Source organism: Sciurus carolinensis, chromosome 9, assembly GCF_902686445.1.
Source record: "Sciurus carolinensis chromosome 9, mSciCar1.2, whole genome shotgun sequence".
In the NCBI taxonomy this organism is placed as follows: domain Eukaryota; kingdom Metazoa; phylum Chordata; class Mammalia; order Rodentia; family Sciuridae; genus Sciurus; species Sciurus carolinensis.
The window spans coordinates 70377637-70402223 of record NC_062221.1 but is presented as its reverse complement, the minus strand read 5'-3'; the positions used below and the strand labels follow the sequence as shown (position 1 = coordinate 70402223).

Below are 24587 nucleotides of genomic sequence, written 5' to 3'. Positions count from 1 at the left end.
GCGAATAGTAGGTATTTGTATTATGTTACTGCTCTTTCAGAACAGACTCCCAGTCCCACCTAGACCTATCAAATTCAAATCTCATGGGTGAAACAAGTATTCGCTCTTTTATTAGTTTCCTTAGTAAATTCCAAGACCAACCTGATCGAAGCTCACATTTCCTCCCTAAGAATCCAGAATTCTCTGTACAACAAGCTCTCTGAATGGGAGAGCCAGGACCTCATGAAACTTTAAGAGAGCATCTTCTTTGCATCCTCTCTTGCCTTCAGCAAGACCAGTATGAAATGTCAGAAGAAACTCTGGAAGTTCTAGGCACCCGCTCATTCAAGGGACAAACACAATCCTCCCCGGCACCCACCTGCCCAGCAAGAGTACCTGACACAGCCCATCCATCAATTCCCTCTCCCGCTCAAGAGCCATTGCCCACCTGCCATTCAGGCCCTGCTGTCTCCTACCCAACCTCTGCCTGCCCAGACACTTCCTCCACCTGACTCCACCCCCACAGCATTGTAGTTCCTGGGAAGAGGGGATTGGGCAGTGATAGCTTGACAGACATGGTCCCTCCCCAGCCAGGAAGGACACTGTCACCTATTAAATGCCATCATGCTAATTTCCACTCCCCATGTTCCTTTTGCAGTTGACTCCCCACTCCCTCCTATCTCACTCTTTGAAGAGATGGTCAACTCTCTCACTGCAACTGTCTGAGGTTGGGGGTCAGAAGGGTGGGTGGAACAAAGAATGAATAGGGACGCAGGACTCCTTGGCCACCAGAATGTGCCTTCCAGGGACTAAAGGGTCATTTGCACTCTTCACTTTTTTCCAGACAAATAGAAAGCAATGCTGACCCTGAAACACTCCTCTGAAGGAGCCCTGACCCTAAGCTTGCCCCTCACTGCATAGCCTTTGAGCCCTGCTGGCCATGCCTCAGCTTCACCCACACTCTACCTCCCCTCCCAACTCCCATCGCCGTCAGTTCCCAGCCCCTGCGTGGCCAGAGGGTATAGCCTTGACCGTGACCCACAAGGCTCTTCCAATCCTGGTGCCATTGAGCACCCCCAAATGACCTTGGAGATGTTCACAGCCTCTGAGCCTCAGCACCCTCTTCTAGTAAGGACAACGCTTGTCTCATGGCCCCAGTTCTCGTGAGGCTCAACTGCACAACAAATGTGATGGTGCTCCATCAGCCAGAAAGCACTGTCTGCTCATGAAGGATCACTGCCTGCTGGACCCAGAAGGTCTCCGGCTGCGAAAGGGTCTCATTCATCTCGGTGTCTCTGGTGTCTGGCACTGGCAAATGTGTCCTGGGGATGGCTGGTGGGTAGCACACGACTGAGTGAGGGGAGGACACCAAGGAAGATGGGAGTGACTGACAAGTTAGGACGGTGGCCTAAAGTCCAGGACAGAAGAAAGCCCCTGCCCTGGCTTTTCCTGCCACCCTCAGTCTCCAGGGTCAAAAGAGGCCCCCAGGAAGAGGGGTGGGGACCATGGATTAGGTAACTTAAAAGTCATTCTAGCCCCAAATAGAAAACTATGTTGTTCAAGCTTTTCCATGCCAATTTAAATAAAATATTGAACACATTCAACCTTTAAATAGAATGGAAAATCCCCTCTTATTAACAACTTGCTGAAGGGCTGGCTTGGCGTGGCATAAGGTGCACTGAGTGCTGAGACTGGGAATTGGAAGATTCGGAAGGCTGGGGTGGGGCCCTGGGGGGCAAGCCCTTCCCCCAACTCCAGGTTGCTTTGGCTTCCTGGAGGAACAGGCCCTCAGGAGGCCGAGAGGGGCAGGGTGGCAACCGTGCGTTTTTAGACATGAAGACATGGTCCTCTCTGCTGTGCATCCTCCAGACCCGGGAGCCCCCGGGACAGCAGCCCATCTCTGCTGAGCCCTGCTCCCCGCACACACTCTCCCACCCCAGCCCAGTTCAGAACAAACATCGCCTCTCAGGAGATGAAAAGGGCAGCTGCTCTGCACCACAAACAAGCCCTCCCACCACCATCCCAGCTGCATCTGCAGATATTCCCGCCTCTGTCTGCATCCCTGGCCTCAACTGTAATGGAATAATTAGGGTAAGATATAAAAGAGAACTTCCCACCCAGAGAAGCATGAGGAATGAGAGGGTGGCAATTTTTAGACATAAAAGAGCACTCCCACAAGGTCACCCTTGCCCTCTGAGCACGGGGGCACATTGGCAAGCCAGCATGCTCTCCTGGGCACACCCCTGCACCCTCCAGCACCTACACCACCACACACGCACGTGGGTCTTGTTTGCCCCTTCCTTCCTCCCCACTCAGTGTTACGGCGGGGACAGGAGCAGAAGAAAGTCCAGGGCTCTCTAGCCCCTGGGACTACCTGCCAGTCATGAACCTCAGTCCTCCCCTTTCTCTAGGATGGGACTCAGGGAGACCAGAGTCATCTTCTGGGCAGTTCTCCATTGAAACCTTGACTCTTCCCCTTATAAAGAGCAAATCAAGGATGACTCCGATCCTACAAACATCTGGTCCACCCAAGCCGCTGACTAGACTAAGAACATACAGAAAATGTACAACCACCATCAAAACGGAACTTTGGAAATGTTCTCTCATAAATATATATTTATTTAACTCCTTAATGAGGGGTGGTAAAGCTGATTCAAAAGAGAATTTGAAAGACAGAGGGTCGTTTGTATAATCAGTCAGGAAAAGTAAAAAGAAATTAAGTTTGTTAAATGGAGACAAACCTGGTTAAAGTTCTCTAGGAGACAATAAAACTATAACTTGTGGCACAGAAATCAATTGTATCTCTATTAGATAAAAATACCAAATTTGTTGTATGTTTTGAACCTTGCAAGCTATTAGTCCCTGTGTTAACTTCATGAGGCACGGTTCTGGATCAATAATAAACTGAGAGTCAAACAAAAGTGCATTCCTTTAGAGAATCAATAAGTTTAGGGTGCTCCTGTGTGACGACCATTCTTTCGCCTTATTTCCAAGTGTTGGAGACTTTTTCATACACCATGGTCTTCAGCCTTAAGGGGCCTTCAGTACCTAGTGAGGCAAGACTGTCACATACAATAGAATTAAACAATCCCGGAAGAATTATTGTCTATTTTCTTAGGTGTGACCATGACATGGTATTTATATACAACATAAATAAATCCTTACCAGTTGAGGTGCATACTGAAGTATCGATAGACAAAATTTCATGATATCTGGGATTTGTTTAAAAATACAGGCAGTGGTGTGCTCCTGTAATCCCAGGGACTTGAGAGGCTGAGACAGGAGGATTCCAAATCTGAGGCCAGCCTCAGCAATTCAGAGAGGCCCTCAGCAACTTAGCAAGACCCTGCCTCAAAATTAAAGAATAAAAAGCGTTGGGGTTGTGGCTCAGCAGTTAAGTGCCCGTGGATTCAACCCCCGGTACCAAAACAAAAACAAAACAAAAAACTGCCAGGAAAAACAAAATTTGGGGAGAGACTAGAGGGAGCAGAATGGGATGATACTGAAAACAGTCACAGCAAAGTGAGGGGTGCATGAGAATTCAAATTTCATTTTTGCTGTTTGGGGGCATAGTCAATCTGTTTGCTAAGAGTCAAAACAAGACAACATCCTATCACATATTTATTAACTTCTCACACACTGATAGGATTAAGGTGTTCACTGTACAATTTATGGTGTTCACTGTTTTTTCTGTCTTCCCTGCGGAGAAAATAAACTCCACGGGGGCAGGGCTTCTTCTCAGTTCTTTCCCTTCCCAAGAACTAGAGGAACATCCACACCTGTGCTGCCCCATAAGTACTTGTTAAAAGATGCCTTGAAGGCACTCCACAGAGGGGCCGCTTGCATCCTGTGTGGCTGGGGATGTGGCGGGGGATTGCAGGGCTTGATCAGGCCCTGATGGGTGGGTGGCCTTGGAATGGAAGTGGGGTTGGAGTGAAGAGCATGAAGCCTAGGTCCGGAGGCAGTAGAGAGGAAGCCAGGAAAGGACTGGTTGGTCTGTTTTCCTTTTTCTTTCTTTTTTTTTTTTTTTGGTGCTGGGGATGGAACCCAGGTCCTCTTGTGTGCAAAGTACACACTCTACACGCTCCAAGTCCACACTACCATTGAGCTGCACCCCTAGCCCAAGGGTTTCAGGACACTGCCAACAGTGTCCACTTTGGGGGATGACATAGATGCAGCAGGCTCTGCTACAGGGCAGAGGGAACCTGAGCTTCCCCGGGCAGCCTGCTCCATCAATGCCACCCAGTTTTCCATGAGGCCGCATAAGACACGGATCCAGTGGGCCCATGGCAGGGCAGTTGCTTAACGAACAGAGCAGCTGGCAGAAAATCAAGGCTCAGTGCTTCAGCCTGAGATGAAAGGGAGGCTTTGCCCAAACCCCTACTGAATAAACTGACACGCCCTTCTCCACTCCCTGTGGAGCGGGATTGGCGACCCTCCTACTCCTCCATTTCTTCACTTCCCTCTGGGGAAGAACAAGGGGGTGTGGGTATTGAGAGGAAGGATTAGGGACTGTAACCTGAGGAAGGGTCTATATTACTTTGCAGGTTCCAATTATCCAGCATCTCCCCGGGGCCCAAAAAAACACATCAGGTGAAAACAGTACAGAAGGTACTCCCTCTACCCTCCCACACAGCGCCCCTTCTCAGCCCTGTTTTTAAAGATTTCCTGTTTCCATTCTCATTCCTATCCCTGTGTGTGTATGAGGGAGGGAGGAGGTGAGAGAGAAGATGCTGTTCCATGGCTGCCCCACAAAGGACCTCACCTGTGTCCCCTGCTCTATGCCCAGTTACTAAGACTCACAAAGTGACCTTGAAATCCTCAGGAGGGAAGACCTCCATTCCTCACTTTATACTGGAATTATAAAATCAAGGAGCCTTTTGGAGGGACCATGCTCCATCCATGCATTGTAAGAAAGATACAAGAAAAGTGATGTTTGTGGCTTTAGCTGTAACCATAACTCAACACATGCTTACTGAGGCCTCTGTGCCTAGCATTCGGCCGGGCGAAGGGGCACCAAGATAAACCCAGCTCTGTCCCTGCCGTGGGAGATGGAGCTCATTGCAAGGAGATCCTCACATAATGGCAGCAGAAGCAGCACAAGGCACTGAGGGCAGAGGCAAAAAATGGAGGTGCCCGATTCACCTGGTGAGCCCTGAAAACACGCTAGTGCCCCGGCTCCCCTGAACAAACCAGATCATCTTTTTTTAAATTGTTTTTTTATATTTTTAAGTTATACATGGATGTTTATTTTATTTATTCATAAGTGCTGAGGATCGAACCTAGTGCCTCACATATGCTAGGCAAGCACTCTGCCACAGAGCCACAACCCCAGCCCCCAAATCATCTTTGATGGTGGAGCCTGGAGGAACAGAGCAAGGACTCGAGGTGCTCTGAGTGGGTGAGAGGCAGGGAGGGTTCTCAGGAGTAAAGAACCCCAGGGCTCAGGACCAGGGCTCGACACCCCACGATCCCCACAATACCCTGACGGCAGAGGCATGTGGCATGGTGGAGAAGAGCATGGGATGTGGAACTGGAAGACAAGGCTTTAGGGCTGCCCCGTTCTTTCTGGAGAATTTCTTCACCTCTAAAATGGGCATAACTGTACCAACCTCAGAATCCTTTGTGATTGTAAGAAGTAAATGAGGTAATATACATAAAACTTGAAAACCATGGTGGGCATGGAGTTCAGTGAGGGAAACTGAGGTCACTGGGAGAAAGAAATAAGGGTGTGAAAGTTCTTCAACAGTTATTAAAGCACTTTAAAAAAAAAAATGGCTTCTGTCATGTCCCCATCATCATTTAGCCCAGGGCAGGTGAAGGGGAATTATAAAGAGCAGGAGAGCAGCCTGGCCTCACTCCTAGGGCCTTACCGCTGCCGGCAAGGCCAGCAGCTCAGTGGACTGCAGGGAACACTAACCTGCTTTGCGCCCCCTCCAGGAACTGGCTGGTCCTGGGAGGCCAGAGTTGTGCTTCGTTCACCCCATCTCCCAGCAGAGTCCTGGCACACAAGGGTGCACCCAACGATACTTGACAACTGAAACAATAAATAGCACGCACTGGACATTAGGGCAGTCACAAGTGGAGAAGGGACAGGGCAGATCAGGAAGGTGTGCGTGGGCCCCACGGCCGGCTGGGAGCTGTCAGAGCCCTGAGGTCTGGCCCTGACCCTGGCTCTAACACCAGCTTAGGGCTCTCTTTCCCACTCTGGCTCTTTCCTGCAGGTGGGACTTTGGAGGCTGCAATAATTCTGATAGAGAAATGCGGCCATTTTCTCGCATCTTGACTTCCACACGTGACTGAAGTGAGGTACCCTGGTTTCTCCCATGTGGCTTTGACGTGTAAATAACATTAGCAAATAATAAGAACATTAGAAGCTCACAGGTTGCCTCTTCAAAAGGCAGTGATCTCGTACCAGGATGGGCCCAGCTTCCATAAATGTCCACTGTCACTCAACCAGGCTGCTAGCTTGGCCATGAAGCCAAATTCACAGCTGGCATGGCCACAACTCCCGAATCACCGTGGCCTCTGCATGGCGGCTCCTCTGCATTGGATGTGATCTCGCATTCCCCTGAGCCCTGCGAGTCCCCAGCTCAGGGCAAATGGTTTTGCTCAACAATATAATTACTTTGCAAGATTTTGAATCTAGAGTCAGGCAAAAATTTGACATAGTCCCAGCAGAATAAGCCCAAAGAATAGAACTGCCCAGTTTATTGAGAGAACAAAGAATGGCTCACCTCTGTACGCAAGTCGCCCAGCCTCCCAACCACCAACCTTTACACCCTCTTGAAGGGTATCAGATTGTGTCAGATGCAAGGGTCTCCTGATCACTGACCCTGTGTCCTAGAGCTGCAGTGAGTGGAATGGATGCTCTCATTGCCTTTGAGGTAGGAGCCTCTCCAAACCCGTTGTCAGCCACCACCCAGACCCCTACAAAATATATGGGGGAAGAACTAGACCGAATAAACAAGAGTGAAATTATGGCATTGGCTGGTAAATGGATGGAACTGGAGACTATCATGCTAAGTGAAATAAGCCAATACCAAAAAACCGAAGGCTGAATGTTCTCTCTAATATGCAGATACTGACTCACAATAAACGGGGAAGGGAGAATAGAAGTTTATTGGATTAGAAAATTGAAGAGAATGGTGGGATGAAGGGAAGGGTGGGGGGATGGGAATGGAAAAGACAGTAGAATGAATCGGACATAACTTTCATACATATAAAAACAAATACACAACCACTGTAACTCCACATCATGTACAACCACGAAAATGGGAAGTTATGTTCTATGCATGTATAATATGTCAAAATATACTCTACGGTCATGTATAACTAAGAGAACAAATTAAAAAATTGAAAGAACTGAGCTAAGTGTCTGGTCTGGGCAGCCATGAGGTTCTGTCACCAAGGCCAGGGGATTCCCTTGCAGATGGGAGCAGACACCACGTCCTGGGAGCCTGCTCTCAAGTGGACAGGCCCAAAGACCATTCTTGAATGCACAGAAGACAAGGTGTGTGTGTGTGAGGGGGGTCAGTCATTTAGTAAGCTCTTCTGACATAACCGCTGAGCCCCTTCGTTTAAGAACTGCCATCCCACCTCTATCATCAGAGCAAAGGAACAGAGAGAACCAGGGAGAGTGACATGGGGCCACTTAACTACCAGAGCCTTGTCTTCCACTTACAAGATGAGGGGCATCCCTTGAGAGGGTCCCCTGGAGATTTAGAAGCAGTGTTTAGAGAACAGACTGCCTGACAGGGATATTCCAAGGCTCGGTTACCTGGTCCAGCCTCTTTGTCATACATGAGCAGGTTGTGTAGCATTGGTGTGGAAGACTATAGGACATCTGAGGCTAATCCTGGGCCTTCACTTCTCCACATTCCTTGTGCATACAGGAAGTTATGAGATGGGAGTCTGGAATTTTACCCAAGAAATGGGGAATCCTGAATTCAGGCCAGTTGGAAGGTGGAGCCTTCATATGACAGCAGACTCCCTCAGGCCTCTGTGAAATGAAGCTCCAGCCCCAATGTACACACGTGTACCCGAAGTCTGTGACTCCAGGCCACAGATATTAGCTTCAAGGCAGTCACTAAAGGGCTTAGGATGGCACAGGAGCTGCTGCCTCAGAGAGGCCACAGGAGGACAGCCTGGGACGAGTACAGGAGGGAAAACAGACAGACATGCAGAGGAGAGGGAGAGAGACACAGAGAGAGAGAGAGAGAGAGAGAGAGAGAGAGAGAGAGAGAGAGAGAGAGGAGAAAAAGAGGCACAGAACTGCGGGCTGTGGAAGTACTCCCGATGGTGATGGAAGGCTATGGTGGCTTCACATCAAAGCTTCCCCATCATTCCTCCAGACATGGAATGACCTAGAGAAACACACACGCACCCTCCCAGAAGCAACAGCATTTCTGCACTACATCCCTGCAGAAAAGCGCTGCCTCCCTGACTCTAGTGTCTGACCTCACCTCCTTCACCAAAGGCGCTTCCCTGCTGAGTGCGGCCACAGGGGCAGGAGCCTGCAGGTGGGCCTCCAGCTGTGAGAGGCCCAGGGGCAGCAGGAGGAGCTTCCACTCCCTGCAGCCTGGATCTGTGCCCTGACACCACCTGTATATTGTTGTGGGCTGTTAGGCATGCTTCTTCACCTCTCTGAGGTCTTCTCTCCCTATATAACCTGGAGTCCATTATGAGGATTGATTTGTTTATTTATTTAAATATTTTTATTAGTTGTCCGCAGACCTTTATTTATTTACTTATTTATATGTGGTGCTGAGAATTGAACCCAGTGCCTCACACAAGTCAGGCAAATGTTCTACCACTGAGCCACAAACCCAGCCCCATTATGAGGATTTAAATGAAAGGCTGGCTCACAGTAGGTCCCCACATGGTAATTGTTATCTGAGAATACAGGTCTCACCAGAATTAACCCCTGGTGCTGGAGGCACTCACTCACCTACCCCTCTGGCTTCCTATGGCCTCTCCCTCTGTGCCTCCTTCCCCACCCACCACACCACATCTTCCTCTAAGAAAGCCCTGGATGCAGCCATGATACCAACTGCCAAAGAGCTTACTTCACCCTCAGGGAGGTCTCCCCAGCAGATGACCAGGGCTGGGCAGGGGAGAGTCACTGGCATATCCCCCATCCATACCCAACACCAGCCCTAGGCCTGCCCTTTCAAGGAGAGGAGTTTCTCAAGTGGAAATGCTCCAGACATTTAGCTCTGTGTGACAACCTCCAAGCAATCCCTCTCCCAGCAGGACAGGCTGTGAAGTGTAATTAAAGTTGAGGGTTAATTAAGAGTGGCAGCCATCTTTCCATGAGAAATACTTCCCCTCTTGTCATCCTGCACCCAGACATCTGGGGCCGTGGGAGCCAAGGGGGGACCTTCTCCTTTCTTCTTCCTCCACCAACCCTAAAGAGCTCCCACAAGCCAGAGCTGCCTTCAGTCATTGGAGTCTAATTTAAACCTTTCCTCTGAGAACGACAGAGGGAGTGGGGAGAACTGACCCAGACAAGAGCGAGACTCAGAAGGGTCCTGAGGGATGGGCAGAGCCTTGAGCCCATCTCCAAGGAGGAAAGGGTGTGAGGACTGATTTCAGCACAGGGTCCTGCAGGACAGAGCTGGGGGATGCAGGCGACATGAGTGATGAGAAAGTGGAATGGAAAAGCACATCAGTCAGATGAAAGGAAGAGAAAACTGGGAGGCAGTTGACCCGCGTGGCTTGAGAGAGTGGCGGTGCGCACTAGCGATCCAGCATCTCCATATCTCAGCTTGTCTCAGTTGCTCCATCTATAAGATGGCAAAATAAAATCATATCGGCCCTTAGGGCTCCTGTGAGCTAGAACACATGCAACTTTCTAAATGGCCTGCTATCATATAAGCTCTCAGTATACTAGGAAATCCTCACAACACTCCACTCCTCTGGAATTGCTCAGGGTTCCAGGTGTCTTCTCTCCCGACTCTTTCAGGCTTACTCCTCCACTTCGAAGGCCTCACTGCAGTCATGGCCCTCAGTCCCTCAGGCCAGGCCCAGTCTGTGACCCTGCCTCTTCCACCAGGGCTCCCTCTCCCCAACGCAAGCAGATCCCTCGTCCACTCTGCAGTAGGGCTGATTAGTTTGGTGACCTGAGAACCCAGGTCTTTTTCCAGGTGGCCTGTTTAACAAAACAGAACAAATTTAATTCATTCCCACAATACCCTTTGGAAGCGGATATTGTGGCCATTTTACAGATGAGGAAACTGAGCCTCAGAGAGAAGTAATTTGCCTAAAGGCACCCTAAGAGTAAACGACCGAGAGGATATTCAAACCCAGGTCTGCATGGCTCCTGGGTTTTCCTACCACTCCAGGCTGTCATGCCAGATTCCTCAGCAGAGCATGAGGCCTTCAGACCAGCACCCTTTCCCACCTCCAGCCAAGCCTTGAAGCACATACCTCACCTTCACTGAGGTGTTTGACCTCAGAGAGCCCAAGAGCCACAATAGAGAGGAGAAGGAACAACTTGAGAGGAAAGAGCAGGTGGATGCTGTAAAGGATGCTGAAGGGAAGCTAAGATGGTGTCTGCAGGCCTGGGAGGCATCTCTGGCAGGCCCTGCTATCTCTAGTTTGGTTTGGGTCTCATCTATCAGTGTGTGACTCCCTGGGAAGGAAAAAGTGAGAGGCATGAGGGGCATAGACCAAGCGAGACTGGCTCTGGCAGGAGGGCGGCCAACGCTCCAGCTGCTCTGAATGCATTCAAGCCACTCGACCCAGATGCTCACGCCAGGAAACCAGGAACAGGCAAATGAGGCTTAGAACAGCTGTGGGGGTCTCACAGGAATCGTGACAGTATCCTGGCAAGCAGGGCAGGAGGTGAGGGGTGCCTTGGAGGCCTCAGGCCACACAGCCCCTGCCTCCAAAAAGGGGTCTGTGGTGGTTTTCACACACAACGGAGAGGCAAACCCGAGGTGCTGCCTGATAAAAATTCCTGCAGAGACTATAAATGAAGTGTGGTGGGCACTTGGACAGAAGCTGAGATCACAGGCAGACAGCGCGTGTTCGATAATAAAGTCCTGTCAGGCAAAGCTGGTCTCCTCCGTTGACAGGGTCACCGTGCTGGTAGATGAGGGAAATGGGGTTCACCCACAGTGCTGATCTTGAACAAAACATCTGACAGGCTCTTCCTGAAATTGTTGTGTATGAGCTAAAGAAAGGAAGCTAGAAGGAGGTAGAATTAGTGGTACATATAGCTGGTCGCACAATTGTACCCCAAGGAAACAATGAGTCAAGACCCCTTGGAAGGAAGTGTCCAGGGGCATGCTCAGGGCTCCAGGGCTCCTACCCATGCCTCCCTCATTCAACATTTTGTCAATTCCTCTGATCCACACACTGGAAGCATTTGAAGCCAGGAACAACAGTGAATATACCGGATGCCAAAAGCAGGGTGTTATGGTTTGGATGTGAGGTGTCGTCCAAAAGCTCATGTGTGAGACAAGGCAAGAAGGTTCAGAGGAGAAATGATTGGGTTATGACAGTCTTAACCCAGTCAGTGAATTAATCCCATGATGGTATTAATCAAGTGGTAACTGGAGGTGGGTAGGGTGTGCCTGGAGGAGGTGGGTCACTGGGGGCATGCCTTTGGGGTATATCTTTTCCATCTGGCGAGTAGAGTCTCTCTTTCTGCTTTCTGATCATCATGTGAGCTGCTTCCCTCCACCACACTCTTTCACCATGATGTCCTGCCTCACCTTGAGCCCCAAGGAATAGAGCCGGCCTTCTATGGACTGAAACCTCTGAAACCATGAGCCCCCAAATAAACTCTTCTTCTTCTAAAGTTGTTCTGGTCAGATCTTTTAGTTACAGCAGTGAAAAAGCTGAAAGGGTCTGAAAGGTCTCAATCAGCTGGACAAATGGACTGAACTTAAATAAGAGAAAATGAATTCAGGAAAAATGTAAAGTCCCAAACAGGATACCAAAAAGCTACACCACTATTACAGGATGAACTATGCCCCTGCTGCTATGAACTAAGTTTTAACTCCCAATACTTCAGAATATAGCCTTATTTGGAAACAGGATTGTTGCAGACACAGTAAGATGAAATGATACTAGAGAAAGGTGGTCCCTAACCCAGTAAGACTGCTGTCCTTATAAAAAGGGAAATTTGGAAGTAGACTCATACACAGGAGAACACCATGTGATGATAAAGGCAGAAATTAGTTTGATGCTTCTTTAAGCCAAGGAATGCCAGAGACTGCCAGCAAACCACCAGATGCTGGCGAACAGGCACAGGATAGACTTCATCACATTTCTCAGAAGGAAACAACCCTGCCAATACCTTGATCTCAGACTCCCAGCCTCCAATCCTGTGAGACAACATGTTTCTGTTGTTTAGGCCACCCAGTTTGTGGCACTTTGTGTTGTCAGCCCTAGAAAATGTATTCAAGCACAAAGACACATTTGGGAAGATGAGGTTGAGTACTAATTATGTTCAAGAGACCTAGAAGTGTTGGTTGGCAGTAAGGTAAAGAAAAATCAGCAGTATCCCATGGCTGCCCAAAGCACCAGGTCAGAATTGGAGCTAATTTAATAGAAGGTGTGGGACCTGGACCAAGAAGGGTCCACCTACAGGGCCCAATGTGGTCCTAACTACCTCAACTTGTGACAAATAGGAGGATCCCAGAGATGAAGAGATGATCCAGAGGAGGACTAACAGAAGCAGGGAAGAGGTGGGAAGAACAGAAGAGGGACTATGTTTATTAGAAAGAACCATAAGGAGAAAAGATGGAGCCCATGGAGAGAGAAACAGATTTCAAAGGACCACAAGGAGTTTGTATTAGGCATTGTTGCCCAAAAATCTATTGGGCCACCTTTGTGGGAGATGAGCTGTCTCTGACATATTCAAGATTTCACCTGCTGACCACTCAATAGGGATTTATACAGATGATTCGGGCAACACACACATTTCTCCCCAGCTCAACACCAGTAACCCCAGCGTCTTTCCTCTTTAGAGGTCACCATGAGATATTTTGGTTCCAAAACTTGTTTTTTTTTTTTTTTTTTTTATAGTCCAGCCCTTTATATATATATATATGTTTTTTGGTTTTTTTTGTTTTGTTTTGTTTTGAGTCAGTTGCTTAGGGCCTCGCAAAGTTGCTGAGACTGGCTTTAAACTTGCCTCCTGCCTCAACCTCTCAACCTCTCGAGCTGCTGGGATTACAGGCATGCACCACCACGACTGGCCAAAACTTCTAATTAATGGCTTTAACAGATTAAAGTATGTACTGAGAGCAGGGAGTCAAAACTCACAGAAAGTCATATTTGGCGAGATCCACTGGAGGGATAAAACTGCTCATGTTCACAAGGGGTCCCAGTAGCACGAGAAGAAAAGCAGTCTTGGTGCTCTATTGTACAGGGACAGGAACTGGCAATCTAAAAGTTAACTGGAAGGTTTGTGGTATGGTGGAATGGCAGGGTACTTGCCGAGCATTCCCTGGCTTCAATTTCCAACACCCTCACCTCCCCAAAAAATTAGAATATGAGGGAGCCCCATGTTGGTGTGTGCTATGAAGGGATACAGAGGAGACTGCACCCAGGTTGTTCTTTAAGGGGCTCCAGGAGAGTTCACTAGGATGTCAGTATTCTTCAGGATAGGCCACTGTGATGCCAGTAAGATGCTTACCCAGGATGACCTGATTCTAACAGTGAACATCTGCATGAGCTACTGCCATAGTTTGAATCTGAAATGTCCCCCGAAAGCCCATGTATTAAAGACTTATTACCCAGCAGGGAATGACTGAGAAGTGGTAGACCCTATAAGAGGTGAGGCCTAGTGGAGTCTTCAGGTCATGGCTCTCAAAGTGGATTATGGGACCCTGATCTCTTTTTCTTCTCTCTTTTGCATCCTGTCCATGAGGTGAACAGTTTTGCCATGCCCTGCTGCCATGAGGTGCTGCCTCACTACTGGTTCCAAAGCAATGAGGCCAACCAAACATGGGCTAACTCCTCCAAAACTGTGAGCCAGAGTCCACCTTTTCTCTTTATAAGCTGATTATCTCAGATATTTGTTATGGGAATGGGGAGCTGACTACCTCATATCATTTGCCCTCCTCTTGAAGGAGGCTGAGAAAAAAAAAGGAATTTATAAAGAATCCACAGCCAAAATGTAGCTCCACTGGGTTTGAACCCAAGTCCACTTCATCCCCAAGCCTGCATTCATTCCAAGGTTCTACACTGTTTCCCTAACAAAGGGTTGCAAGTTGTGTGAGTTCCAATAAGTGCCACAAGCATCCAGCAACACAAAGAATCATCTAGTGTGATCTAACACAGAGTCTTGAACTTCAGCATGCAGCAGAATGACTTGAAGGGCTCTGAAAGCACAAGGAGCTGGGTCTGGCCCTAGCATGGCTGATTCAGTAGGTCTGGGGTGTGGCCCAAGGATTTGTGTATTGCTATCAAGTTCTAGGTGGTGCTGACCCTGCTGAGCAGGGACCTCACTTTGAGGACCACTGATCTTGAGCAACCTGAAAGGAAGTGAGGTTCCAGCTTTAGAGCCACATAGAGATAGAGATACACTTCCAGGTTGATCATCTCTGTCTCTGGGTCAGGAGTTACACAAAAGCAAGGTGGGAGGACTGCTGGAAAAGATGTTTACTTCACTTGAACTCATCTGGCTTATTTTAAAAAATCCAGTTCTGGTTCTTTCCACTCTAGAATCTTCTCCTGAAAGATTTTCCTGGATTGATGAGCTATATCCTCTTCTACAGGAAGTTCTGCTTCTTCTGCAGTCAGACACTGTAACCAAGACCCCAACCATTTTCCCCCTCTCTAAATAGAAACCCACTTTTTACCAAACCTACTGTGGCTGGATTTTCCAACCCAGTTCGGATGCTGGGTACTCTCCACTGACCACACTTGAGCTGGTCAGAGTCTTTTTTAAAATCCGTGCCCAGAAATGAGTACAGAATGGTCAGGGAAAAGCCAATCTGGGTTTTGCATTTCTCTTAGTGTCATCTAAGACGGCGTTGTTTGGAGCAACTCCCATCACCTTGCGGCTCCTGTGAAGCCTGTGCACAATTAAACCCCTCAGATCTTTTTCTCAGGCTCTCAGCCAAATCAGGTCTGCCCCCGCCCCCAACCCCCTCAAGAACTTGAGTAATTAATTTCTGCAATCTAAATGCGACTTTCCATCTGCCCCTGTTAAATTTCATCTTGTTAGTTTAAACCCAGCATTCCAGTCTGTTGAGATCATTTTTGAATCTTTATTCTGTCTTTTATAGAAGCTGCCCATCATGGCCTTGTCACCAACAAATTTGATAAGCTCGCTTATTCCAGTTTCATCCAAGTTATGTATAAAAATGTGAAGCTTAATTTTTTGGAAGCTCACCTGCCACAAACCATCTTCCCTTCTGGAATCCCTAAATCATACAGTCATTCTTCCCCACGTCAGACTTCCTACAGTCTAAAGAAGGTCTCTGGGCATGTCATTTCTTTCCTTGGTCATTACAAAAGCCAAGCTGATGTGTTTTCTTTCATCTAAGTGTTCTGTCACATAACTGCCTAGTTCTTGGTCATGGTCAGAATCAAATCCAAATGACAGTTCTGGTTGCCATTTATCGACCTCCTCAGCAATGACAATGGTACAGAGGCAAGAATGCAAGAATGTATCCAACCCTGCACTTTAAGCAGTATTTGACTTCCCATAGAAGTCAGGCTGCCTATCCCCATCATTACTGCAGCATCCCTCCCTGACAGCTTTATAATCCATACTGGGAGAGCAGCATCCAAATTCTTCTGACTAGCTGGGGAAGCTGTAATAGAGATATGTCATCACTTGGACCTACTCGGCTGCAAGGTATGCTGGAATCTTGGCAGCTGGTCAGTAAGCAAGCAAGAAATGTTATCTAGCGTGAGTTATTTGGAAACAAAGGGGACAAGGACATAATCGAGGAAGTAAAAAGGAAAGGGGGACATTGATGAATAGCATCTCTGCTCTCCTGCCATTCATATTTGAGAACCGCTGCTCTTCTGCTGGAAAGAGGCACAACATATGTCCATGGGATGCTGATGGAACATTGTAAACAACCTGTTGACACCATAAGTCAAGAGGTGCCCAAGAGGATGGAGAAAATGTATAAGTAGAAGTTACATGTGCTGGTTCTGGGTTTAAATTCCATTTCTACTGTTTATTAGCTGTATGACCTTGAACAAATTGTTTTAGCTCTAAAGGTTTCAGTTGTCTCATGGGGAAAGTAGAGGCAAAAATAATATGAGTACATGAGGCACAGAGCATGAAAAGAGATAATGCATATAAAAGGTTTAGTACATAGTAACAGCTCAGTAAATAATGCTACTATGAAAACAACAGCTTCAAGGCACTGAATACAGATAGGTCAAGGGCTGGAGGTGTGAAGAGTAAAGGACTGAGAAGGGAAAGGAAGAAACATGGATCCTGGAGGTCAGGGGCAGAAGAGACTGAGAGTTCATCAGATGGGGCAAGGCAGCACTATATGGAGCTGATGGGGGTAGCGGGGCAAGAAGGAGTTGGGGGCAGGGTAGGGGGGAGCCTAGGAAGGAGGTCTGACCTAAGAGAGACAAGGCAAAGCAGTTGGCCTGAAGCTTCAGAGGAGTTCAATGAAAAGAGTTTGTTTTTCAGCTCTGAATCCAAAAAAATGCATTATTTCTATAGAAAGTCAGTCAAAAATGATCTTAATGGTCCATGTTAGAAAGAAGCATAAATATTCCACTTCGAGAAATCTCTTCTGAGGATATAATCATCAATAGGCACAAAGATTTATGTACAAGGATGTTCGCTGCAGCATTATTTATAATAGTGAAAAATGGCTTGCAATCTAAATGTCCAACCGCAGGGGGTCTGTTAAATAAATTATGGCACACGGTGTGATGGAATACAGGCAGCCATTAAAAAGTCCACTTTCAAACACTTAAGACATGGGGAAATTATCACAATATGTTTTTAAATGAAAAAGGCTAGTGACAAAATAGTCCAAATAGTATGATCCCAGTTTAGTTACACTTATCCAGAAAGAAATATACTAAAGTGTTGAGAGGATATGCATTATTTTTATAAATGCTTTTTAAGAAAAATGGCCAAAAAAATTATACTAAAAACTCCCATATCGGTTTGTAATAAAAAGTCATTAAATTCAGAACAGGAACACAAACAGTAGCTATGATCTGAATGTCAGGAACTATCGTGAAATGAATGAAAAGAGACCTGGCTGTTTTGAGGGGCTAAAGGCTAAAAGACTCTGCTTGCCATGGGTGTGAGGCCAGGTAGAACCTAGGAAAAGATTAGGCCAGTGACTTCCAACCAGGGTTGAATATCAGAAGTACAAAAAATACTATGTCCAGGCTTCACCCTCAGGATTCTGACTTAATTAAGGTCTAGGATGGGGATATCATGTATATTTTTAAAAATCTACAGGGGATTCTTATGGGAACCAGTGAATTCAGTGTTGAGCTGGACTAAGCCACATTTACCTATATTCAGAGGTTATTGGAGGCTGCTCGCCAGGTACACAGTCAGTCTTCTCTCTACACTGAACCCAGCACAGGAAGACTCACTTTAGAAGGTGGAGCCCTGAGGCACCCGCTCTCTGCAGGAAAATTACCCTCAGCCTTGGGGGACATTACAGAAGTGCTCCTTAGATCTGCCACAAGGACACTGCTCCGTACTCACAGACTCCTGATGTGACCCAGGGTACCAGCTGACTCCATCAGCTCAAAGTGCAGGCTCTATGAAAGGCAGAAAGAAAGAAAACCAGGATCCTGGGAAATCTACAAGGACTTGACCCTGAATACGTAAGAGCTAATGGTATTTTCCTCTGCTGTCCTGCTTTTGGGTAGAAACACACACCAGCCAACAGACCAATGTGTGGGCCTTAAAAGTAGTCTGCTTTGGGCGGATAAGGCCGCTTAGAGGGTTCCGAGTTTCCCCCAGGCGCCTTGTGGGAAGAGAAGTAGAGGGAACAAGCTATTAGAAACAAAGTCGGTATTAAATGATAAGATCTCCCAGCTTCTCACTTCAGATATAAAATTACTCAAGGCACCAAAAGAAGGGAAAAATGAGGACTGGGTTGGGTGCTTAACACTCTGGACCCATCCATCCCTGAATAATTAAGAGCCAACTCAGCTCTTCTGTACACCTGACAGCAGCGATCCTGGGGGGCCTTCAGGATAATGACCAGAGCAGCAGAGAGGGAGCTTTGCTCAGGTAGACCAGTGGGGCTGTCAAGTAGGAAAGGATCTCAATTGTACCTCACAAGCCATTTCCTTGCAGTTGCCTCCCTGGCAGCTTTGTGTCAGCCCTGACAGAGGAACAGTCTGCAGATAATCCAATGATCAAACACAGTGCACATTGCATAGTGCATTGCATCTATGTACACATGCATATTCATATACACATACATACCTCAACACACAGCAAACTTACCTTCCCAAATGACATCTGCCTCAAGCTGAGGCTAAAAGGACTATGCACTCCGTGAAGATGCAGTGACTGGCAGTCAGGTGGGTTACAAATAGGCTAAAAATGGGCTTAAAACTAAATATTCCCTACAAATAATCCATATCCAAAAAAGCAAATGAATCACTCCTGGAAAATCAAGAGGCAACTTCAATCTCCATTCAGAACCAGTAACACAAGGACCAGAAAGGGTTTGGGGTTCATCACTGCTTTTTTATAGCTAAGGAATCTGATGGTTTGGCAGAAATGCTCAAGTGGGGAAGCCTCCCACATGGCTAATCCAGCCTTCTCCCTCAGTACTTGAAACTTATATCCTTGCATTTGATCCTCAGGGGATAGGCAGAACAGATGGTCACTAGCTATCCTCCAAGAACCAACCTTTCCCATCATGGAATATGCCAGCCAGAGATGTTCCTGGTTCAAATGCAAAGATATTCTGAAAATATTGACAGGGCTTCAGATTCAAATGAGTTCCATGTGCAAGTCTGATTAAGTGGTCCTTATTAAAGGCAGATGAATGAGGGCTGTGTCAGGGTGGGTCTCAGCATGTGCGGCATTGCCTCCAAGGCTTTCAAGCACTCAGGGAAAACCCAACAAAATCCTTATCCTGTGTTAAGTCCTAGATGGGAGGAGGAGAAGCGGACCAACTGTTGGGAAGTATGCTAAAGGTCAAACTTTCTAATACATGTTTAGCCCAGTGGTCTGTCCTACTTTCCCCAAGGTGCCCAGCAGCAAAGTGGACAGAAAATCACCTTCTCTTTTTTTCCATTCTAAAAAAAGTCTAGTAATTTTTATCAGTGCACCCCCCGACACACACACACTCATATTAGCATCAAAACATGTATCCTGCAAGACTTGGTTTGCATCATTCAAGCTCAGGAAAGCAAAATACTAAAACAGAAGGGAAGGGAAGGGATATGGCAGAGCCACAGAACTCTTGGCTTCTTCCCCTCCCTTTCCTTTCAGAACTCTGCTCCAACGGAAAGTTCTCCTTGCCACTTTCTAGCCTTCAAGCCTGTTAGAAGAATTCCTCAGAAAGAGTGTCTTGGAGATTGTCTGAGATAGAGGATGGCATAAACGATTCCCTTCCAGATCGCTTATTAGAGAATCAGCTCCACAGTTAGGCAGATGTCCTTAAAGCAAAGCCATAGAGAGGGAGGTCTGAAGAAGACAGCATTATGTCAGTGAAATCCAGGTACTGCGCATACAAGCTACAAAAGAAGGGCTCAGATTAGACAATTCGATGCCACTCCATTTGTCAAGACACTTGCTGTGCCCTCTTGTCATACTTTTAAGACCAAGTTAATTAAGAATTGTCATAAATTTAAGACCAACTTAGTGATGGCTAAACTCAAATGCAAAGATCTGAAATTAAATAAAATTCATTCAGTACAAGGAACTATCTCTAACGCAAAAGCCACTCCTTCACAGAGAATGAAAACAGGCTAGTGATCCAGGTGATCATATAAGGCAAAGGATGGTCTCAGGACCCACTGGAATTCAGACCATCAGGGGCATATAACCAATACTTCTCAATAGTTGTCATCCCAGCTCTCCAGATGCCTGGCTTTACCTTTGTCTACACCACAGGCATGAGGGAGGTGTTCAGCCCCACTTCACGGTGTTGGAGGAAACTGTCTGAGATAGAGGATGGTATGCATGATTCCTTTCACAGTGTGAAATCTGAAGCACAGAGAGGGAATTTAGAACTTGGGGACCAACTAAGGTGGTGGGATCCTAGCTTTCTTAGTCCTCCCCACAGACCCCAAATGCTTTGGACAAGTCCACATTAGCTGTCAGATCACTCAGACAAATCCACAGGGAAAGCACACACACACACACACACACATACACATCATAGATGTAAGGCAACATTGGTAAGTGTGTCCTCCTAGTCATGCTGATTGATCTTCATGTAGGAAGATCAGAGACATGTCTTGCTTACTATTGTATCCATATCTCCTAGCACAGTGTCTTGCACATAGCAGGTACTCAGTAAATAATGAACACATGATTTTATTGCACCATTGGTCTCATCTACCCTGTATTGATGATAGTGGGGAACATCTGGATTCCATGGCAGGGATGGGGATGGTGCACCAGAACACAGCACCAAGTCCTCTACAGCAATATAACAAAGTAACTGGTACTTCTCATCAGGGTTCTAGTCCTTTTGTCTTCTGAGTCCATTTTATTACCTCAATCCTCAAAGAAAGTAGTGAATTGGTTGATTAACTCATAGTGATCTAGGTTGCTGTCTCATTGACTTTCCTTGTGGAATATGGGAAAGTCTAAGGACAGGTGCATCATGATAAATGTTCCAAATACTTAGATTAATAGCATCTTCTTCTCAAATGCACAAACTCCATCTAGCAACATTCGACCTTATTACACTGAGCTTCCATCAGTGTCTGTGAATCCTTTATCCCCTTTCTAGGGATTCCCTTCCCTTTTTAGACCCACACTCAGGGCTCAAGGCTTTCTGGATGTTCCTTGGAATCCCTGAACAGCCAATGGGATCTTCCAGACTTTTCTCATCCAACCCCTGGATAAGGCTTTGATACATTAGGGGAAACAGAAATTCACAGTTGGACTTTTTCCTTTCTGTGAAGAATAAAATTGGTTGGTATCACTGAATTCCTAGTGGGAAGGTGGACAGAAGACCTGAGTTCCAGTCTTGGCTCTACATCTAGAACCTTGTATCGATGGATGTGAAGTGCTCCAATTTGTACAAGACAAGATGGCTCCCTGACGTCAGGAACTTATCATCTCTCAGAAGACTCCTGGTAGGCTCTGAGGGTGATGATCAGCAGGGGAATCCTATAGGCCAGAGGCCAGGAGCAGGATGAGGGATATTCCAATCAACCCCAAAGTACAAGAAAACATAAAAACATGTACAAAGTGGATTATTCGCATATTAGAATCTTAATTCCTTGATTATAGATATAGGGGGCCTGACTACTCAAAGGCTATAAATTGTTGTGCTCAGATCATTTCATTTGGCCAGGCTGACTTTGAACACTCAGTTGACTTTGAACACCAGGCTGTTCTGCCTGAACAACACATTGTAACCTGCGTGCACTCTGTAGATTTGAGTTTGTGATTCCCTCAACATGGACAATCTCCAAGCCCTCTTCCAGCTTTGAGACTCAATAAGAAGTGACTAATGGAAGGGTTTCAAACAAGCCAGGAGGTTCACCTATGACAGGGAAGCTGTTGGAGTTCCCACAATCCCCACGGAGAGGTGGTAATCCACAGAGCCAGGCTGGACCTCTGGTCTCCTCTGCCTTTCTAGTCTGCCTCTAGTGGTGTAGGATCTCCTCCCCATCCAGTCCTTCTGCTGCCCCACCCTCCCTATAACTGGCAGTTGGTGAGAGGTGGGTTCTGGCTCTCTCCCTCCAGGCAGAGCCAAGGAGCTCAGCTCTGTCCCACCTGAGTCATGAAGCTTTCTTTAGCCAGTCCTCTCCTAAGCCCTCCTAAGGCCATCATTTGGCAACAAGCCTAGCTGCCTTGCACTGCCCATGTCCACCTTCTCCTCCCAAAACACACACAAGCACCATGGGATCAAACTGGTGAGTTAGGAGCCTTGATGGGCAGGGGCTCAGCCCTGTACCTCTTTGTATCTACCAGCACCTAACATGGTTCATTGCACACAGTAACCTGCTTAGAAAATGCTTGAGGCCCACAGTGACAACAGTGGCCATTTCCAGCTGTGGAGGAGGAAGGCTCTAACATTCACTCCCAGAAAGAGAAAAGATGGAAGATCTGCCATTCCTTCTGAAATTGGTGGTGTTGGTTGTTGACATGCGGAAAGGAGCTGCCCCCTTCCCCCACACACTCACAGCCCCCATATATACACCTTTCCCCATTTCCCCACCTGGCAAAAACAAGAGGCAGTTCCAATTCCTCAGTGGTCTCCCTTCCCTCCCCCAAACCCAGTTTTCACTGCTTCACGTTGCCCTAGGAGTGACCCAGTGGCAAGTTCCCTCTCTCGCTTTGATATTTTATCCCCCTACCTCCTCCTGGGAACCCAGATTTGGGGCAGGGTGTTTTCTTCAGTGCTGTTTCTTTTTTCCCAGATGCGAGGTCCAGTTCTTAGGCTCAAGTTCCCCTCTCCCCCTTCCTCAAGGTCATCTCATCGGGCCCAGAAAGGTGACAGGCCACTTCTGAATGTCAAGAAAAAAAGCGGGGACAGTAACGGAGAAGAATGAAGGAGGACAGGCTAAAAGATGAGAGGAAGTGTGGACCGGGAGGGTAGTGGAGAGGGCAGCGGAGAGGGCACCGGAGCCGGCAAGACAGAATGAGGAGCCGAATGAGGTCCAAGTGGGAAGCGGTGGGGGCTGAGAAACATAAACAGAGGCTGGATGAGCTAGGAGTTGAAGGGGAAAGATGGGGGTGGGGGTCAGAGTACGTGGGTCGTGGTGGGGTCTAGACATAGGCAAGCCTCCAACCTCCAATCCCATTTGGTCTGTCGGAAAGGAGGGCACCCGGCGGGTGGGCTGCCCCTTCCGCGCTCCGCCTGCCTTCACCCCACTCCCCACGGAAAGCCTGGAGAGGACCGCAGGGGTGGGGGCAGCGTCCAACGGTCACCTAGACCCATCCAAACTCGGGGCTCACTCCTCTCCGGCGCGACGGAGAGCAATGACCCAAGGACCGAGAAGGGGGAGAAGAAGGTGGGAAGAATGGCGCTTCAGGTGGTCCTTCTGGTTGTTTAAAGTTTGTGGCCGGTTCTCTCAAGCCTCGCCTTCTTCCTCCGCGGTGCGAACGACCACTTCCCTCTCCGCTCCCGCCCGCCCCGCTCGGGTCCCAGATCCCCTCTCCAGTCTCCATCCCTCCCTGTGCCCGAGCGCCCCCCGCTCCCTCCCTCCGCGCTGGATCTCCGGCACGACGTGAGCGGAAAGTGAATGGGCAGCCCCAACCACAAAGACAAATTACCATGAGAAAAATAAATCAGGAAATCGCCGTTCGCGTCCCAGGTTCCCGCCGCCGCACCCCTCTCCACCCGCCGAGGCGGGAACGAAGGGCCCCCAGAGTCGCTCCATCTACGCCCTGGCGGGCAGAGTTTGGGCTACCCAGGGCCCAGTCAAGGCTGGGGTGTCCTAAAGGGGGCCTGAGAAGAATCGGGTGGGGGCCCCATTCGCTGCTGCGGCGGCGGAACCGAGACGTCCCGGAGCGGGAGATTTCACACCCTGGGCGGGCCACGCGTTCCCACGCGCCTCGCCGCCCGCACTCTCCCTCTACCACGTTTACTCGCCAGCCTTCTCGGAGCCTCCATCTCCGCGCCAGTCTCGGCGTCTCTGCCCAGCTCCCTCCCAGCCTTTCACTCATCGGTCCCCTCCTCCAGGCCCGGGCCCCGGGCCCCCACGCGGCTGCAGCCCAGAGGTATCGATCGCAGCTCGAAGAGGGCCCAATGGAACAGGGACCCGGAGCTGGCGGGTGGCAGGAACGCAGCATCCCTGAGGGAGCCTAAGCCGAGACAGCAGCCCGCGACGCGGAAGCCGATGGACCCCCTGCCCTCCGCTGCACCCTCCCCCACCTGCTTCCAACTTGCCAGCGCCCCTCGGCCCCCACTCCACTACCCACCCGAGTTGCTGAAGTTTCCAACTTGCAGCCCCAGCCCGTGCGGAGAAAGCGCCCGGGGCTCCAGGGACTCACCTCCCGGCTGCACGCGCAGGTGCCGGTTCCCGGCGGTTCTCTGCTCCTGACTGCTCTGAAAGGTGGCGGCGAGCTGGAGGGCTGGCGGCCCGTCTGGGAATGGGGCGGCCGCGCAGGCAGGATACCGGCCCTCGATTCAGCGCTCGGGTGCAGTCCGGACCGGGCCGCGCCCGATGCGCTTGGGCTCCTCCAGCAACCGCTGGATGCGCGGCCGACCCACCCGGCTCCGCGGAGCTGGGCTCTGGCACCAACCCCCGCGCTCCAACTAGCTCCAGACCCGGCGCGCCAGAGAGAGCAGGGAGGAGGAGATCGAGGGAGCAGAAGGAGGGAGGGAGAGGCGGTGGGGGAGGAGTTGGGAGCGAGGGGAGTGAAGGAGGAAAGAAAAGGAGGAGGGGGTTGAAGAGGACCTGCGGTGGCGGGCGCTTCACCCGCCAGCCCTGAGGCGCAAGGGAGAGCGCAAGGGGGCGCCCTACATCCCCGCGTCCCCTAGCCG

At 48.8% G+C, this 24587-nt stretch overlaps 1 protein-coding gene across 1 annotated transcript in view; it reads right to left on the bottom strand.

Moving 5' to 3' along the window:
* The window catches only part of Sema5b (semaphorin 5B), a 116757-nt gene extending 92537 nt beyond the window's left edge, over positions 1–24220 (bottom strand). Inside the window, exon 1 of the mRNA XM_047565588.1 lies at positions 24095–24220. The gene's annotated coding sequence lies outside the window, so the exon portion shown is untranslated. The remainder of the gene's footprint in view (positions 1–24094) is intronic.
* Between the last annotated feature and the right edge of the window lie 367 nt (positions 24221–24587).